Source organism: Chionomys nivalis, chromosome 2 (genome assembly GCF_950005125.1).
Source record: "Chionomys nivalis chromosome 2, mChiNiv1.1, whole genome shotgun sequence".
NCBI classification, from domain to species: Eukaryota; Metazoa; Chordata; class Mammalia; order Rodentia; family Cricetidae; genus Chionomys; species Chionomys nivalis.
Genome location: NC_080087.1, coordinates 14,783,650 through 14,795,709, shown reverse-complemented (window position 1 = coordinate 14,795,709; position 12,060 = coordinate 14,783,650). Strand labels below are relative to the sequence as shown.

At 41.5% G+C, this 12,060-nt stretch overlaps 1 protein-coding gene across 6 annotated transcripts in view; it reads left to right on the top strand.

Moving 5' to 3' along the window:
• Nucleotides 1-12,060, top strand: part of Tiam2 (TIAM Rac1 associated GEF 2) — a 237,636-nt gene that overhangs the window by 189,883 nt on the left and 35,693 nt on the right. The window contains exon 1 of one of the 6 annotated variants that reach the window (XM_057758964.1): nucleotides 8,969-9,226. The exons of the other annotated variants lie outside the window; for them this stretch is intronic. The gene's annotated coding sequence lies outside the window, so the exon portion shown is untranslated. Of the gene's footprint in view, nucleotides 1-8,968; nucleotides 9,227-12,060 lie in introns of those variants that run through there. 6 annotated transcript variants of the gene reach the window in all.

Sequence of the window (12,060 nt, the reverse complement as noted above, 5' to 3'; positions counted from 1 at the left end):
TTAATTTATGTATTGCCATGAGGCTGTGGCCTACTGGTAAGGTTGGTAACGTTCCAATACCCTTCTCCTTTGGCAGCTATGTGGCATCTCCTTGATTCTGCCTACTTTATATATCTCTGCTTGGATTTTCCACCTGGTTTTACTCTGCTAGTCCATTGGCCAAAACAGCTTTATTAATCAACCAATAAAAGCAACACATATACAGAAAGACATCCCACATCATTTCCCTTTTTCTGTCTAAAAGGAAGGTTTTAACTTTAATATTTATTTATTTATTATGTATACAGTGTTCTGCCTGCACATATCCCTGCAGGCCAGAAGAGGGCACCAGACCCCATTACAGATGGTTGTGAGCCACCATTTGGTTGCCGGGAATTGAACTCAGGACCTTTGGAAGAGCAGGCAATGCTCTTAACCTCTGATCCATCTCTCCAGCCCTTAACTTTAACATAGTAGAATTAAATATACAAAACAATTATCAAGCAAGAATTATAGTTACAGTATTTCTTTGAGACTGTAAAGTTTGACATCTAATTTATCTTTTATCGTAACTAAGAAAAACTATAACTATTTGTCTTCAATTCCATTAAAGATGCCAGAAGGATATAATATTACCTACATAAACAGGAAGTACATTGTAAGCAATTTCCAAACTCTAGAATCGACAGAGACATCTCACTGCCTGGACAGTCACCCAAAGTTCTTCTATAACATTGGGGCATCAATCTTCAGCCCACAGGCCCATAGTATCTCACAGATCTTTCCATAAAGCAAGAAATTTGAAAGATAGCTCCACCTATATTGGCAGTTTGTCAGTCACTTTCTCTGTGTCCTGCAGAATGTCTGGCAGACTCTTTCATAAAGCAGGAACCCCGAAGGACTGTCTCACCTCTTTTGACAAATTCAGTAGTCTTTTTTTCTGTGGGTCCTGCATGTCCAGTTCATACAGCAAAACATCAAGAAGTCCAGGCAAGAGCAGTTTCTTGCCCAAATGGTTAGCCTTGTCATATTGAAGGCAAATTCCATAAGGAGTTTTTTCAGTGCCCATCAACCTCTCTGAAGTAATCTGTGCTGCCAGAAACAGACATGTCTCACTGTTGAGAAAAGTCTAAGTTCTTAAAACCTTTTAAATGTCATATTCTGTCAGCTTTTGAAGTACTAAAGAGTACATATTTAACTGAAATATATCTCTGTATATCTAGAAGGCCTAATTAACATAATTAAAAGTTTGATTATTACAGATGATTATTAATCTCTATTTCTTAACTATACATTACATTTTAAATGAGCTTCACAAACACAGTACCTTAAACAAGACTAAAATATACACATAACAAAACTGGCTTTAAATTTATATTAATAGACCAAGATCCATACCACTATAAATTATTCATCTTTATATCATATCTTCTTTAACGAAAACAAACATTTATAAACAATCAGTTTGGGAATTTGGGTATAGTTTTCTCCAAACTGCTTCTTACTGTTTTTTGGGCAAAGTATTCTTTTGGGTTCATGGAGACCTCGTAGGGAGCCTTGTTCCATCAAACCACATTAGCCTGGAAGGAATCCATAGGTTCTCATCTTCTATGGAAATATTTCCAAAGTAACATATACTTAGACTCAAAATTTGAAATCAAGATACTTTCACGTTGATTTAACTTAGCAGCTCCCAGATTCGAATGTCTCTCTGCAATCAAAAAATTCAAAAAAAAACACAATAATATATAAAATCCAGACTCTCTCTATATATTCCATCTTTATGTGAGTTATTTTTCTTTAATCTCTTTTATATTACTTTTACTGTCTCTTTAAAGAGTTTTATTTTTTAAAACTATTTCTTTTTATAACTGTTTGTACTCATTTTCTTCTTTCTCCCAAGTCTATATACATTTTTTTTTAAAAAACACACTGTGACTCGTTTAGAGGTCTTTTATGTGTGAATCTGTCTTTATTGCATATCTGTAATCATTTTCTGACCAGGAGTGCATTTTTTTTAAATGCTAGGTGGGTGTGGCTAGGACCAACTCTTCAGCCCTACCTGTTGGCTCTGCTCCACCCAACATGGCAGAGGCACATTTATCACCTCTGTGAGCCATGCTTACCATCCCAATTCCTGGAATGCAGCAGGTCTATGTCACATTAAGCAACTAGTGACACCATTTAAGTGCAGGACCTCCTAAAAGAACAAGAGCTATTTGTGCTGCAAGCAGGAAGCTGTCTTTCAAAGAAGCTGAACAGTTTTTGCTGCTAATGCTGTGTCAGGAAGTCTTCTTTTAAAGGATCTGCATCTTTGCTTGCCTCTAGCAAACAGAGTCCACCCAAGAAGATGCTGCTACCAAGAAGCCATGATTAACTCTGTTCTTTTGTGTCTAGAATTACTTCCCAAGCTCTCTCAGGTTTTATGTGGATGTAGTTTTGCCCCACATTGGGTATCATTATGTAATCAGAGACTGCTCTTTTGTTCCTGGCTGCCCAGACCCGATGACTTAGGCTTCTTATTAGCTAATGGCTTAGGCTTCTTATTAGCTAACTCTTACATCTTAAATTAACCCATTTCTATTAATTTATGTATCACCACGAGACTATGGCCTACTAGTAAGGTTGGTAAGGTTCTGGCATCCTTTTCCTTTGACAGCTACATGGTGTCTCCTTGATTGTTGGGGGCCAGCCTCGACAAAAGTACTTGCCAGGGAAGAGGCATGGAGATTTAGAAATATAGTAAAGAATATGAAGACGTGAATGAAAATAATAAAATGGAGAAACACATAGGATGGTATTGGGAGGGAATTCCAGTGAGTACTGAAATTCGCCTGTGTTTAATTTCCAACTGCTTAAAATACCCCTGACCCTAAAAGGCAGGAGTAAGACAAAAACTTACATTAACATGATAGAAGGAAATGAACATGCCATTTGAAGGTCATGGGCTACAACCACAGTTAAACATTCTGTTGCTAGAACAAAGCAAGTCACACTCACACCCTAGACCAAAACATTCTGCAGGCAAATCACTCCCTGGGTGGAATCCAACATTATCTCCATAAAGGAACTAGACCTTTAGTTGGATCCTTAGACTCTTGAGGTAGGAACATAACTACTTCTCTGTGCCTGGAATACAAAGTTTGGCTATTAGCCACACCTGTTGATAATAACCTTGAGAGAGCAGAACTCTTTGGTCTACATCTAGGTGAGACCTTTGTTTGAGGTGGAAGCACAATAGCCTTGAAGGAACTAGAGGAAAGTTCCAGCTCTCTGACCTTTGGTTAACATGGAAATAGACTCACATTTTTGGGACTCCACACTTGACTCTGCCTACTCTCTTTATATATCTCTATTCAGATTTCCCTCCTGGCTTTACTCTGCTAAGTCATTGGTTAAAACAGCTTTATTAATCAACCAATAAATAAATAAAATAAAAGCAACACATATATAGAAGGACATCCTAAATAGTCCAGTCATGTTCATATATGTGTGCATGAGTATGTGTGTATGCGACATATGCCCATGTATGAGTACAGTTGCCTGTGCATGCTCATATGTGTGTGTGTGCATGTGTGTGTGATGTGTGTCCATATGAGTTTACTTGCCCATGCATGCTCATATATGTGTGTTGTGTGTGTGTGCGTATGTGTGTGATGTGTGTCCATGTATGAGTTTACTTGCCCATGCATGCTCATATGTGTGTGTGTGTGTGTGTGATGTATGTCCATGTATGAGTTTACTTGTCCATGCATGCTCATATGTGTGTGGAGGCCAGAGGTTGATGTTGAGTGTCTTTCTCTATCACTGTCCTTATTTTCTGAGATAGAGTCACACTGAACCTGTTGCATTCTAGATAGGCTAGCTAGTGAGCCCCAGGGACCCTCCTCTTTTCTCTTCCCCAATGTTGGGGTTACAGACGTGCCCTGCCCCCATTGGCTTTTATGTGGTTTCTGGGGATTGCATTTTATCCATTGAGCCATCCTCCAGCCCTATTTATTCCTTTGAAGTGAGGACTTACAGTGCCCGTTTACTTTAAGCCTGGCTTCTTGCATGCCATTAAAGAGCAAGGAAAACAGGGTCATTCCTACCTCAGGAAGTCTGCTTAGAAATCTAAGGCAGAAGTCCTAACCTTGGGTATCAGGAAAGTCATGGTCAGTTACTATCCCTATTCCTAACTTTTTTTTTTAAACCAAAGCTAAATTATTATGTTTTTGTACTGTTGTTTTTCTAATGTTTGGTTGTAGTAAAATTTACACAACAAGGGCCTGGAGAGATGTTCAAGCAATTAAGAGCATTAACTGTTCTTTTAGAGGACCTGGGTTCAGTTCCTATCACCCACATGGCAAAATACTATCTTTAATTTCAGTTCCAGGGGACCCAACACCCTCTTTCAACCATATGTGGGTACCAGGCACTCTCATGTTACATAGACATACATACAAGCAAAATACTCACAAACATAAAATACATATGCATATACATGCATGTGTATATATCTATCTGTATCTATATCTATATATCTCACATAGTTTGCCTTTTTAACCATGCTCATGTGTGCACTTCAGTGGTATGGCACGTGATTAGGGTACCCTCCACTGTCACCACCCTTTGCCTCCAGAACTTTTTCAACTCTGTCCCTGTTAAGGGTCACTTTCCATCTGCTCCCACTACATGGTCTCACCTGAACTTTCTTCTCAGTTGCCAATTCTCTGTCCTGCTATAAAAGCAAAATGATATGAACCTCACTCAGCATGGCAGTGCATGCCTTAATCCTAGCACTTGGGAGGTGAACACAGGAGGACCAGGAGTGCAAAGTTGTTCTCAGCTATATAGCAAGTTCGAGAGTAATATGATAACCTTTCTTTAAAAAAAAAAAAAAAAGAAGTCCACAAAAAATAGACAACGGCAGAACACAGGTCTCACCCTGTGTTTTGTCCTGCCTGGTCTTTTTTCACTTAGCAGGATGCTTTCTTTGTTTACCTGTGTGATAAAATGTATCAGATTTTCATTCCCTTTTTTTTTTAATTTTTGATTTTTAATGATTTATTAGGTTCTGAAATACTAAACATAAAATTGGATTTGGGAGCATAGGTAATGATGGTGGTAAGACAAATAATAGTGAACAAGGACAACAGACAAATCTTCTGTAGTAAATATTCCTCCCGTTTGTGTATTTGAAGAATCTTGGACTTGTTTGTTTGTTTGTTTGTTTGTTTATAACTGATTGGCCCATTAGCTCAGGCTTCTTATTAACTCTTTTTTTTAAAGTCAAGTAATATCCCATTGCAAGTAGACACGTCATTCTATTTACCATCCATCCATTGGTTGACACATTAGTCCCTTGTGAGTGAGACTGCAATGGTTAATTGGCGTCCATGAATCCACTGAAATCCTTATCTTGAGGTTTTGGGGTATGTGGCTGGGAGTAAGTTGATAGATCATGGCTCTTCTATGTTTGGCTTTGTGACAGGAGGTGCAAACATTGCCTGCAGCATGGCGCCTTTTGCCTGCTTAGCAGTCATGGACCAGAGCTCAGTTCACCCATGTACTCAGTGGCATTTTCTGTCTTCCTTTCCATTCTTACATTTTTCAGTTGTTCATGGTCTTACCCCTTCAGTCTAGAATTTGAGATTATAATTCAAATTTATAATCTTTTTTTTTTTACTTGAATATAAAACAGAAATAGAGGATATTTGGCAATGGCAGTCTCTAAAATGCTAGTTCTTGTAGAATCACATGTCATTTGAACTTGACTGACACTGAGGGCCTGGACCCTTGGTAAGTGGCACGTAGCATAGCCTTCAGATTGTCATCCACTGAGGAGGTGGATTAGGTGAGAGCCCACTAGCCTCAGGTTGCTGTATGCTCAGCCCCTCCCCCGTCTTTCCAGCCCAGCCCTGCTCCCATCAGGCTCCTGAGGTCTCTTCCTGCTTCTGTAGTTCTTCTGTGGTTCTGGATTTCCAGTCTTATTCCAGGACACAGTTTTGTTTTTTTTCCTTTGAAGATGCTACAGTTCCATTTTCTCTCTGTTGGACCTTTTTAGGAAGCTCAGTATTATAGCTGTCTTTTCTGTGCATGGAACAGGATCACAGAATATCCTCTTGACAAGTCCTGTTTGCTATGCCTTAATTTTCTTGAAGCCACATTCCTCGAAGGACTCATGGAACTGGCTCTGTGTTGGCAGTGAGGGTGCCTCGGGCCACAGGCACAGTGCAGCGCTTGGAGGAAGATCACTCAACCCTGTTGAGTATACTGATTTTCTTTCAGTGGTAATTTGCTTGAGTTCCTAATAAGAAAATTTAATTTTTACTTTTTTTAATCTTTTATTTTTTTTTAAAAAAAGATTCAATGAAAGAGATGTGAGAAGTTAAAAGAATTAGCATAGTAAGGTCATTTCCAACTATTCCCTGACAGTGTGAGTCATAGCTAAGCAAAAAACAAGTTAGCAATGGTACATCCATTAGAAGTGGAGAAATGAAAGCTCAAGTTTGAGGGGAAATTTGGATGATACAAGTTTTATTTTCCATTATAAAAAACTGGAAAACTGGTGAAGCAGAAACTAGTCGGCATCATGAGTTCCAGGATAGCCAGAGCAAGAAAAGTGAGGTCCTGTCTTAAAAACAACATAAAAAATGGTGAGGGGAAAAAGCACACACACACACACACACACACACACACACTCATATGCATACCAAAAAAAAATGGAGCAGAGACTGTAGCATGTATAATAAAAACCCAGAGACAGATATTGGGGTTCAACCTGAACATCAGAAAACCAAAGCAGCCAAGCCATTAGAGAGCTCTGACCTCTAAGAAGTCTTCAGACTGAAAGAGAGAGTTCCTGTCTCACCCCGCCTTATATTCCTCTCTAGTGCTGGAATTAAAGGTGTGCACCACCACCGTCTGTGGTTAAGTAGTATGGCTGCTGGGATTAAAGGTGTGTGCAACCAATACCTGGCCTGTATGGTTGACTAGTGTGGCTGCTTTCCATTGCCCTTCAAACAAGCTTTATTTATTAAAACACAAAGAATATACCACTATCAGAACATATCAGAAGAGGGTCAGGTTGAGTATTTTGATATATCTGCATTCCATCTGAGAAATATCTTGGGGAAAAGACCCGTGTGTTGATATGATGTCCATTTGTGTTTCATATGCACAATGCAGAAGTAAGATTGTACAGTGTTAACACTACACTTGTGTTGTGGCCACTGCCTTGCCCCAGAGGGCAGAGGTTGGGACACTGCTTCTCCTGCCATGCTGGCATACTGGATTTTGCAACATTTTGGATGAGGAACACCCAGCCTGAGTGAGTAGATGAAGTACTTCCAATTTCTTCCAGGTCAAAAGTAGTCACTTACAGGTTTGAACACGACTCCATCTAGTAAAGGACTGCAGTGCTCTGAAGAATAGCGTGATGCCCAGCAGTCAGTCTGCTCACGTCTTCTTTGTTTCTTGGAAACAGTGGATTAGTGACCACCAAAAGTAATAATTGTGATGGATATAGTAAAAATGGCAGGAAAATGTCAAATTTAGGGATCTTAATAGTTGGGATTACAGACTGTCTTAGGGCTTTGTTGTTAGGAGGAGGCACTATAACCACGGCAACTCTTGTAGAGAAAACATTGAATTCGGCACAGGCTTACAGTTTCAGAGGTTTGGTCTATTATCACCATGGCAAGGAGCATGGTGGCATACAGGCAGATGTGGTGCTGAAGGATAGATGAGAATTCTATGTCTTGACCCGCTGGAGACGGGGTGCAGCTTGAGCATAGGAGACCTTAAAGCCGCCTCCACGTTGACAGACACTACCTCCAATAAGGCTACACCTCCTATGTATCACTCTCTATGGGCCTATGGGAACCATTTTCTTTCAAACCACCACACAGACCAGATTGTTTTTATTGTTCTTGCTGTTATTATTATTATTATTATTATTATTATTATTATTATTATTATTATTATATGTATTTGTATGCCAGAGATGAACACTGGGGCTAGGTTTAAGTGTTCTCTAACATTTTCCATATTTTAAGACAGTCTTTCACTGATCTCTGGATGGACTGACTAGCTAGCAAGCTCTGAGATTTGCCTGTCTGGCCACCACCACCCCTGGGGTGGGTAGAGATACCCAAAGGCCTTGTATGTTTTTTGCATGGGTTCTCAGCTCAGAACCCCAAGCTTCCAGAGCATGCACTTTCCCGACTGAGTCCTCCTCTCCCCAGTCCGTCTATGACCAGGATTCCTTCCTGTTTGCACAGACATGAACTGGGAGTTGCTCATGCAATGTGGTGTATTTCTTGCCTGTGCTGGGGAGCAACTCTTCCAGGGGCGCCTGCACACTGCCCTCTAGCAGACAGCTGCTCAGGCCTGCAGGAGGTGGTTGTTCTCCATAGAGAAGACCTGCCTCTGCTTCCTGGATCTTCTTAGGGGTCATTAACTTCTTTTCAGATTAGATTCTGGTTGAACCTGGGCCATGTGGGGTATTTTACTAACAAGTACTCTCGCCTTAAGAATAAGGAATAATTTCCATTGAAAATGGCACGAAGCTTGGCCTGATGAAACGCAGCTGTAACCAAGGCTTTTGACAGCCCCACAATTTCTGCAAATGGTTCATAATTGATTGCCTTGTCTCTATTTAAGGGTGCCTATTACTGTCACAGCTCTTTGTGTGACCCTGTCAGCCTCTCCTGTAGGGGATTTTTTTCTCTCTAGCATTGTTAGCAGTTGGCATACGCTATTATGATAGGGGGGAGTTTGAAAGGAATAAATAATTTCTCTTCGGGCGAGGGAGTTGAAGGAGTTTCTGCTTTGCTTTGGGGGTTTCTCCAGGTGTGTTAAGCAGTCTCCCACAGACAAGCCACTCAAGTACTGGGGACTAGCACTAGACATGTGTCACTTGGTGCGTCTGCCGTTCCTTCTACATCTGCTGTAACCTCCTGGTACCTCTCTGGAGCAGGCAGGCTCAGAGTTTGGGGTAGGAATCTAGTGGAAGGGGGTGCACCTTCTCCAGGCAGCAGAGAAAGAACTTGGTGGCGCTAGGACATCCTTGTGGATGTGACAGGCAAGAACAGTTTGGGATTGGTTTCTTTTTTTTCTCTCTCTCTCACTTCATTGCCTGGGGATGAGAACAGGAGGGGATGCGTGCCTTCCACATTTTCCAGCAGCAACGGACTCTAAACTGCTTTCTCTGCCATTGAGAAGGAACAGGTGCCTCTGAACCTGTCTATTTCTGTGCAAGCATGTAAGTAAATACAGGCTTGGGATTCCAGGGTGCAGGTCTTGATCCAAGAGTGGGCATATATGCATGTTTTCTTTCAGGACTGAAAGTTGATGGGGACGCTAACAATGTCTAAGGTTGTTGTGCGGACAGCAGGGTTCGGGTCTGTTTGGGAGGGGTCCTGAGAGCAATTTTGAAGCACTCTATAGATACAAAGAGAACTTTTGTATACTGGCTCTATGGTAGTATCAACTTCACCTTTCTCATTCTGAGGTCTGGGAGTCAATCTCTAAAACAGTTTTGTCAGCTTGAAATGGATGTCAGAAAGAGCCGTGCAGAAGCGTCTCCTCTGTGTACTGTATTTTAAAGTGAGGGAGAGAATTGGATTGTTGCAAATCACTTTCTGCTTGAACAGTTTCCTGGGAGCATAGCCCATGCTTGCATTGGGCTACGGCCGTGAAGTAAATACATGCAAAGAGAAGGAGAAAGGGAAAACCTGTTTTCTGCAAGGTGAGCAGAGCTTCTGGTGTAGTTCTTCTGCCTCAGTTAATTTTCTAGATTTGAGAGGAATTTTATGTAATCACCTAGTGTAGCTGTGGTCGTGATTATTTTTTGCAGTTTGTAGGCGTTGTGTTGGTAGAACAGAGAGCATTGGGAATCGAGATGTACAGTGTAGCAACTGTGTGTTGTTGTGCTTTGAGCTTTGATCATTTTTAAAGATATGTTTTGGCCCCGTTGTGTGTTCAAGGCAGAAGAAAAGAATATACACTGACAGTTAGCTCCCTTGTAACCAGGGGAACATAACTTGTATTTAATATTTGACTCCTGCCCACTCATTTTGCTCAACCTTTTAAGTTTCTCACATGAATTGCTTTTTAAGAGCTTACATATTGAAGAAGCTGAAGCTAAAGGAGAAGGTTTGGGGGAGTATGATTTGAGCCCCAGCATTCCTTAAGTGTATACATTTGAGTTTCCAGCATTACCCCAGGACCTTCTGGGTTGTAAATAAGATTTGTTAGAAAGTTAAACTAAGCATCGTTCATTTAGGGACAGTAGGCTGTTTCCAGAGCTGCTCTTTAGTGGATTGATGTATTCGTGGTCTTTTCTTAAAGCTAAGCATAGCTATTTTTAAATAGAAGTCATCTGAACTAACCCTGTTTTAATGGGCAGGGGGATGGTATCTTCAAGGTAAAATGCTTGTTCCTTAAAGAGTGACTTGGGCATGGCATTCTGCCATAGCGACCTTCTCCTTTGACGATTTCACTTCATGAAGTCTGTCCTTTCAGGTGGTGGCATGCCAAAAGGAAATCTTGACTAGGTGAGCAAGCTGAGTTTGAATCCTGTTATATCAGGATTTATCAGTCACCTGGGCTGAGTTATTCATCTTTTAGGGGATTAAGTAGTCTCCCCTGACAGATCTACAAATAAACATTCTACTCAATTCTTGGCATCTTCATCGGGGTGGGGGTGTGAGTAGGGTTAGGGGAAATTCAGTGCCAGACAAGAATTCACATACAAATATGTAAATGTCCTACTGAAATATTACTGAAATTAATATGAGTATGACTTAAACACCATAGGTGCTCACCAGTCTTCTTGGAGTTAGTGTCAGTGGTTAAAGTCTCCTGAGCTGTTCTTTGGGATAAAAAAAAAAGAATCAGACACCAGGGACCTTAGAAATTGGGTTCACTTAGTGTTCTGTTGTCTTTTTTATGATTCGATTATTTCACATGTGTTGGTGTTTAGCCTGCATGTGTGTATGAGGGTGTTGAATCCCCTGGAGCTGGAGTTACAGACAGTTGTGAGAGCTGCCATATGGGTGCAGGGAGTTGAACCTGAGTCCTTTGGTGCTCTTAACCTCTAGCCCATCTCTCCAGCCCTCTGTTGTAGTCATAAAGATAACACATAATCGATGTAGGGAAGTCTTCTCAGGGGGATTGTCATACATTGGCTGTAGAGACTGAGTAGCGAAGCTGTGTGTTTGGTCTGCTTTCTTCCTTAAAAGGCAGGCTTGGGAGTGTCCAGTCACTCAGGGAGGTCAGAGAGGTCCTCTCAGGTGAGAGACGGGGTGCATATAAGCTGGAGAAGGAGGAGGTTGCTGAGAATTTGTATTTGGCTCTCCAATAGCATTCTGTATTTTAGCACTGTACTCCCGTGGAAGAGAGACCTGATGCTAAGTTAGTTGGGCTTAGTGGAGGCAACTTTGTTGAGTTTTCCCTGTAGCCTGAAAGAATATTTGATCTCCTGGTAGTTAGATATCTGCCCTCCATCCCACGTTCCTAACTGCAGGCTCTCAATGCTTGGCTCTTCTGGGTCTGCCCCTGGTCATCAGGGCTAATATGTGACCAATGGGGTATGACACGCAGAGGCCACTCCGGAGTCCTGTCCTGCCAAGGATCATTTAAATTCTGCAGAATTAGAGATATCACCCTTTCCCCCTCCCTATTCAGGGCATCAGAGACAAGTAGAATGACCTTGAGACCCCAGAGGTGCACATGTGACCATAGCAGCTGTTCTGAAACCCTCATCCTGGGGACAGAATCCTGTTCGAAGGGAGGAATTGGGAAGGAGTCATCCTGCCCATGTCCTTCCTCCCTGCTTCTTGCAGCTGGCCTCGTCCCCATCATCATGATTGATTTTCCTGATCAGATTGTATGCCAGAATGGAAGAAATCTGAAATGTGAGCAGGGCTGTTATCGGCGTCTGAACTATGAGCAAGCTGGGCTGGGATGCACAGACCTGAGTTGTCACCTCATGGTAAACTCAGCTGTGTGTGAAGCCTCAGACATGATGACCACTCACTGAATGAGATATGGGGCTGTGAGTTTGCCTGCAGTGGAGCACAAACCACGCTGTTT